This window comes from Alosa sapidissima, chromosome 14, assembly GCF_018492685.1.
Source record: "Alosa sapidissima isolate fAloSap1 chromosome 14, fAloSap1.pri, whole genome shotgun sequence".
NCBI classification, from domain to species: Eukaryota; Metazoa; Chordata; class Actinopteri; order Clupeiformes; family Clupeidae; genus Alosa; species Alosa sapidissima.
The window spans coordinates 5,118,120-5,126,192 of NC_055970.1; the positions used below are offsets into that span (position 1 = coordinate 5,118,120).

The 8,073-nt window shown below is 40.1% G+C and overlaps 1 long non-coding RNA gene across 1 annotated transcript; it reads right to left on the bottom strand.

Annotated features, from left to right (window-relative positions):
- Positions 1–197: 197 nt before the first annotated feature.
- On the bottom strand, positions 198–2,800 carry LOC121681931. Its single transcript, XR_006022355.1, has 4 exons — positions 2,718–2,800; positions 2,504–2,607; positions 712–2,359; positions 198–603 (listed from the first exon to the last, which is right to left on the bottom strand). It is a non-coding gene; the product is annotated as an uncharacterized LOC121681931 (long non-coding RNA).
- Positions 2,801–8,073: the final 5,273 nt, after the last annotated feature.

Sequence of the window (8,073 nt, forward strand, 5' to 3'; positions counted from 1 at the left end):
CTATGCATATGTCCTTAAGACCAGCATTCCTAAACCGCTTTCCTATGATGGTTTCCATATGGTATGGAATGTCCCCATCCTGAGAAGTATAGTATAAGTATATATACTTTTTTGATCCCAAGGGCACTTCAGCCGCGGCCCACTGGTCGGGGCTCGAACCAGCAACCCTCCGGTTACAAGTCCAGAGTGCTAACCAGTGGGCCACGGCTGCCCAGAGAAGAATGTTGGGGAGCCATTCTCTGTGCTTCCAGATTATCTCAGCTGCTTTTGCATAGAGCACTTGATCCATGACTACAACTATTGTCTCTAGGTGCAGCTCCTTCCTCATTAGCTCTGATTGTTTCAGGATTTCAAACACAGTGTTCAACTCTGTGGCTGGTGAGTTGATGGTTGGCAGATACCCAACAATATCTTGTGAGATTGGTTCCTGGTCCCTGGTGCTGATATTAAAACCAGTCCAGCTGGGGATTGTCTGATTCTCTGGATCTGTTTGCCTTGCAAGTGCCCACACCATTGTCTTCTTTCTTGCAAGAAGAGCAGCCTCCTTGGTTTCCTGGATATAGTGTCCCCTGGTTGGAAGAGGTTGTGGGCCCACACATGCACCTGGATGAATGAATGAATGAATGAATGCTTTATGTGGAATGTACATCACAAGTAAATTGGACACATAGAAAATAGATACATGATTATCTATTATAGAAACCTGCTCACCTGCTACATATACTTCCAGGCCTTGGTATTCAATGGTGACTGATCTCTGCTTCTGTTTCTCAATGTGTGGAAGATCAGTTCTTGACAGATGTGGTCCATAGATATTGGCCTGTACCACTATGCCATTAACTCTGTGTGATGTACACTTTCCAGTGAGGGTTTCTTCAAGTCTATCAATATAATCCCATGCAAGATTGGTAAAGACATGAGGCTTGATGGAGGCTGGAAGTACAACTCTTTGGTTAGAGGCTGTTGCTAGTTTTTGGAGACAAAGAGCAGTGTTGTTCTCTTCAAGCTGGGAGTAAGACACCCCATGCCCCAGCTTGTTCAGTGTTTGTATGAGCTCAGTATTACCCGTCAGTGTTTTTACAGCATACGTGAGCTTTGGTGTTTTGGTGTTGACCACCTGTGACAGCGTATATTATGTCCTGACAAAATGATTGAACCAAAGCAGTGATGTTCTGTGTTTGAGTTTTGGTGTCAGGATTTCCAGTGAGCAGTCCAACAAGAAGCCGTTCTAGTTGATCTGGTAAGGTGATATAACCACTATTTTTCACATCAGAAGGATGGAATGGCCAGGGGGTCACAGTCATCTCCTGTTTAATGATTGATCTGATATGTGATGATGTCTGATCTATGATCTTGTTGACATTGGTTGACTTGTCCCTCCAAACACTGAGTTCCCTCAGCAGATTTTGATTTTCCAAGACAACATCCCCTCTAGTAACAGTTTGAGGAACCATCAGCAATTTGCCTTTGTCATCTGGAAATATATCGACAGAATTTCCCAGCTCATTTTCAAGCGTCCTTCGCATGTTCTTCTTTGTTGAATCCCGCAGGCTTGTAACTCCACCAGATAGCATGAATGATGTGAGCTTTGTGACCAAAGACGTGACCTGTACAACTGTTTTGTTGGGTATTATATCAGTTCTGATATCTTTATAGGCTTCCCTTTCAATCCTTTTATAGTCTTCATCACCATCTGTTTTTGCGTCGTTATCTTGGTTCTTCTTAGGCTTCTTTTTCTTGATTCTTGTGTACTCCTTATAGCATGAATGATGATAGTGGGCCTCTGCAGCAACTACATCTCTGCTTGTTACTGCTAGAATCTTTTCATCTCTTTTTTGGGTGGCACATACTCTTAGTGTTTGGTCAGCATTTAATGTTACAGCTTGTGTGAGTTTTTCCCTGGACTTGGAGCCCTTTACAAACTTCTTTTTATTACAAAAAATGCAGATTGAATCATATACTCTTGCTCCATCAGAAGATCTCCTACTTGTTTTTTTTGGTAAACTATTCTCTCAAGCTTCATCTGTAATGTTTTCTGTGGCTTTCCTTTTCAGAGTCTCTAATTCTCTTTTCATTGTGAAGAGGCTCCGACACTTTCTGTGATAGTGGATTCTTGGGACTTCTTCTTCTCTAAGGTCTTTAGCAACATCTGTAATAGGGGCATAGTTTCTCACTTTGGCTGCGTCAAGCAATGTTTTCCAGGATTCATAGTCTTTAAGACCAAAGATTTCATCACCTTCTTTTGATGTTTCATGGTGTATGATACACACTTCTGATTCTTTGTACTGGCTGTCCATTCTGAATCCAAATCTAAATCTCCTCTACTCAGTTCTATTGTGCAGGAGTATTTCACCAGTAACTAAAAAGAAAATCACAAGGGTGGTGATGTAAACATTACAGGCTAATGAACAATTGTGTTGAAAAAAAAGAAAGAAAAGGTTTTTTACTTGACATTACTTAAACCCAGCCCATCATAACATAAGCTTAACCTCATGTCACTTACATCCTCTTGGAAATGTTGTAAGATGTCCAACTGATGTAGCTAGCTCGCCTGCACTGTAGCAGTTACTGTTATTGTTACACTGTTTAACCTGCAAGATAGGCAGCCTACAAAAAAACACCAAGCTACTGTTACAGGTACAGCGATAGGTATAATCTCATTCTGTCTATTCCCATTCAATTCACAAGCACAAGATAAAAAAGTATTTTGTACTTACATTTAATACCCCTGGAACTCATTGGAAGTTGATTGAAGATGGCATAGTTGGTAGTGTTGTGATAACCAGTAAATTGAACGAACAATCTTTTCACATAACTGACAACACCTTGTTAAACTGTCAAAATCCATCAACATTCTGTGCATGAGCTACTTTCTGACATTCTAACTGAAAGTGGGTGAATATCAGAATACATGATAGAAACATTTTGTAAACCATTTATGACACTATTGAAACAATTACTGTTTATTACAACTGTACAGGGGCGTAGCACCAGATCCTGGGCCCCTGCATAGGCAGTCCTGATGGGCCCCCATGTTCCTCAACCCAGGTAAAATAAAATGTATTCCAGACTTTTCTAGGGCCCTCTCTCCACTTGGGCCCCTATAATCAGTAGTGGTTTTACTCCCAGTCCGACGCCCCTGCAACTGTACATGAATAAATAGGCCATTTGCCCTGGACTAATAGGGTATTCTATTTGTCCATTCTATTGGATATCAACATACAAACCAGCAGTCTTTTGATTAATTCAATATATTCACTTTACAACCTGTTTCCTTATTGACTTTTACAACTAGGGCTCCATCCTATTTGTCCATTCTATTCGCTCTGTTCTATTTTGAAGACTTGTGCTGGCTGCACAAGTCTAATTTAAGGCTCTCACAAATAAATGATATGGGCATATTATACATTTTCTGAATCATCAGAGTGTCTTGAGTATTGTAGCTGTTGAATTGTGTGTCCCTGGTGTTCTTTCATGCCACAGGGATAAAAGAAAGCATACCGTTTAGGCGGAAATTGTGAGAAAACATGTGTTATTTCTGGTTTAAAGAAGTCATGTGACCTCTGTGTTTGTCAGTACTTGTCAGATTCAGTACTGGGCTTAAAAGAAAGCCTAAAAGGTCCCATTTCCAATGATACCAAGCACCATATTATAGAATATTGACAATATCTCAACCATGAGCCTAAATCAGATATAGCCTACACCAGATTTCAAAAACGGAATTTATCTTAGGGGGTTAGTAACTTCATGAGCTGAAAAAAGTGATTTCGCTACCACTCCTGCACTGCTATCATGATTTTTCTAGTACTAGGGGTGTATACCTTGCCAAAAAACAGTGATAGCATTTGTCCCTCCGATGATACCGATCAACCCCCCTGGCTCATGGAATAATAGAAGCACTGCATAGAACACAGTGGGCTAAATTGCTATTAAATCCGCTTAGCATTGTGACCATGCTGCACAAATTTGTTCAAAAGTGCAGCATTAAAAAGTTAAGGTAAACTCTGCTAAGGTCTTATCACAACATTGAGGAGACTAAACTAAGTTAAGTTACAGTATGCAATCAAGCAGTATTTCAAAGCTAACGTTCTAATACTTTTTGGATGTCAAGTTTAGCATGCTTAGCCTACTTGCAGCTGCTTGTATTCGTTACTCAGGCTCATTTTATTGACTCTGAATGTTTGCAAAATCCTGATGTAAATGGAAAAGTGTTTAACAAGACTCAAAAGTGCTTGTCCAAAGGAGAAGTACAAACCATTATTTGAGCTAACTATGTTATGAATTGCATCCACACATCAGCAACCTTTTAACTGTGTTAATGTTAATTGCAAGGATTCCCACACAAACGTCTTAAAATGACAGGCTCTCAATTAGACATACAGTACACTACTGAACTTTATTGAATACCTCTGACTAAGAATGCATTACTTTGCACTTGTATAGTCTTTTATTTTGGAATCTTAAGAGCAATAAACATATATTACAATGTTAAAGAATACATGTTTTTTCATTCATGTAATTAAACATGTATAAGTTGCTATTAGTGAATTAATTGGGAGATAATCGATAATCGAATCGAACTGAAAAAATAAATCGTTAGATTAATCGATGCATCGAAAAAATAATCGCTAGATTAATCGTTTAAAAAATAATCGTTTATCCCAGCCCTAGTGTGGGATGATCATTATGGCACCTTCTGAATGCATGCCAAGTTTCGTGGAATTCCGTTCATGGGGGGCCATATTAGCTACACACACACACACACACACACAGGCACACACACACTCCCACGCATGCACGCATCCCAAGCATGAGAATATGCAGGACTGAGCGGTGGTCATATTTTGTATCGCTTAGCATTTCTGTTTGCAGTTGGCCATTAAAAGTGCAGGGGGAGACCGGGTATGGTTGTAACACATTTTTCTTCAGCACCTAAAACTACCATTTCTTTTAAAGCTACAGTTCTGGAACTTTTTGGCAAAGTACCCACATTTGTCTACTACAAGTGGCAACCATTTAAATCTCTTCAACTATATTACAGAATTTGTGAGATTATGACAAATACAGTGTGTACCTTTGTTACAACCTACCCCACTACTGGGGTAGATTGTAACACCTATTGGGGTAGATTGTAACAGGTAAAAAAAATGCAGAAACACAATGGAATTCCATTTGATATACTGATTTTTTGCATAAACAGGGTACACAGGGTGTGAATATAGATTCACCAACATATTGTATACCATACAATCCGTTCTTCACATAGAGAATGGAGATCATATTAACGTTTTAAACTAAATATAAAAACCACAACGTTTATACTTTTGTGTGTGTATGTATTTGTGTCTCTCATGGAAAGAGAGAGAGGGCTGAACAGTCACACACACAAAGGTGAAATTAAACAGACATTAAATGGGTTTCGCACAGGTGTGTCACTATATATGTGGATCAAGATGGGGTGTCAGCCATGGAGGGTCTCAGTATGGTGCTGGGTTTCGTCAGCTTTTGAGTGGGACACCCGCTCGCACAATGCTGCTGTTAACACTTCTGACGGCAGAACCTTTGGGCTCTCTGAATCTTTAATGCCATTGGCCAAGCGACCTGGGCTGCTGAGGTCAGAGATGAGCGCCGGATGACAGCGGTGCGGGGTTGCCGTGTGTCGTCGCTGGGGGTAACATGTCGCCAGGGAGGAGGCATCAGGTGCGTGAGTTGCTTTGTGTGTGTGGCAGGCATAATGGCCCGTCTGTCGACGCTGGGGGCATCCTGTGGCACTACTCAATGCCTGTCCTGAAAAGAGCACAGGTTACCAATCTGATTCATACGGCCCACAGGCGACTTGATCTCAGACACACAAGCCTGCCACTCTGAATCATTTATCTCTCTCTCTCTCTTTCTCTCTCCCTCCAGCTCTCTCTGTTTTCCCAATGGTTTAGTATGGAGTTCATCAAGGTAATGTCTTGTAGTCTTTTACAGGGACTCATTATAATACAGGTTATGGCACACTATTATGACTAAAAGCATTGAATATGCCATGCTATTTAAAGAAGAATGACACTCATGCATTTTCAACCTGTAAAGTATATTTACAGAAAACTTAGTACACTAAAACTAGTGCTGCTAAATACAGTAAACTTTAATTTGTTGTTTTTAGAAAGTACATGTACATACAGTAGGTTCAGCGAAAGCTATTTTTAATTCCTCTGTAACAAGCTCCACTTCATTCCCTAAGAAGACTGAGCACAAAAAGGAGGTCGTAGTAGACTAGTACTGTAGTTAGCAGTAGTCTAGTAGTTTTTCTTAAAGGTGCTATAAGCGATGCAGGAAGATGTGTGTTTCTGGTTTCAGTCTCAGACCAACATTAAATTTGTTCTATTTGCAGCTTTATAATAACCAAAGGGGAAGCTTTTCACAGAATCTGTTGGTACTGATTCTGTCTCTCTGACACACTAATGTCATAAGCGGGAAGGAGATGATGACACTTTGACAGATCCAAGACCTTATCAATGATCAAGACCTTATCAACAGCTGAGAGATCTCATTGCTCAGCTAAAGTGTGAAAGACATGATCTAATTATATTTAAGGAGCCTCAATGAAGCAAACTGAGATGGTGTTTCCACTATGAAGGGGGTCACCGGAGACACACAGTACGTTTCAAGTGACCCCTCCTCATTGGGCCCTGCCAAGATACTCTTAACACCACTGAGTCAGCTTCTGGATGAGCCATGGTGGAGTCAACAGCTGATCTTGAGACCCAGCTCTCACAGCTGGATCTGCATGCCCAGAAGTTGTCTGGTGGAACGACAGTTCAGTCAACAGCTTCCCCCTTGCAGGATTGAGTATTATAAACCTGCTAAAACAACACATCGAATTGGATTGGAACCAGAATAAATAAAGCTGTGTACATATTTCCTTTGTTTTCTGGCTATATTCCAGTAAAGAGTGAGAAATAAATAGATAGGCATTGTTAAAACAGCAAAATATGTACCCAGGACTTTTGCACATAAGAAACCATATTTTGAGAGTTGAATTGACATTTAAAAAGACATTTCTAGAAACATGTTGGACACCTATGCTGGTTTACAAAGTGTTGAAGCTAGAATGTGGAACAATGTAGCGGTGACTATTCGGCTGTGGCCCTGGCAGTAGTGTTGGTTTGGCTTGGAGCCGGTAAGGTGATCTCAGGGGGTTTTGTAGCACTGTAATCAGACAGCGACATCATCAATCGTGAGGGGGGGGGATTACGTGAGCTACAAAGGCAGATAAGATAATGAAAGGGGCCTCAGCGATCATGGTGGCACAGCTCGGGTTGCTGTCCTGATTACAAGCCTCTCCCTGTCGACCTTTCTTTCTGCCCACCTCTGAGGTGCAGGCTCTCTACCTGTCTGACTGCTCGTCGGCCTGTCTACCACTGTTCTGTCTTTTTATGACCTAGAAGTTCCTCTTCTGTCCATGTACACCCATTTTTCTGTTTTTACCACGCTCTACATACTTAATTCCAATCAATCGATTATTTAGCCTGCAAAATGGAGTTTCCTGGAGGAAACTCTTGCTCAACTTCTAACAACAACAACAACAACAACAACAACCAAACTGTGTCTGCATTACTTAAGACTGATTCTATATAAATAATATTTAGAAAAAATGTTCCCATCATTTTTGACAATTCAGTCACTTTTAGCTGCAACAATTACAAACCCAATATCGGAAATAATTTACATAATGGGATCTGTTTGCCAGGTTCCATGTAAACGGTGTGTCTCAAAGGATAGATAGGGACCAAGAACATGCTTCAGCATAAATAAAATGCTTGTAAAGTAATCAAGATAATTCACAAATTGTACCTTTTGCTAGCATCTGGTATAATATGATATGATATGATATGATATGATATGATATGATATGATATGATATGATATGATATGATATGATATGATATGATATGATATATGATATGATATGGTATAATGCAATGATCAGAGCTTAAATGTCTGTCTAATTAAATACAAAGACATCATCTTAATAATCTGAAGACGAGTAAATTGAAATATGATATTTGATAGATTAGCATTAGA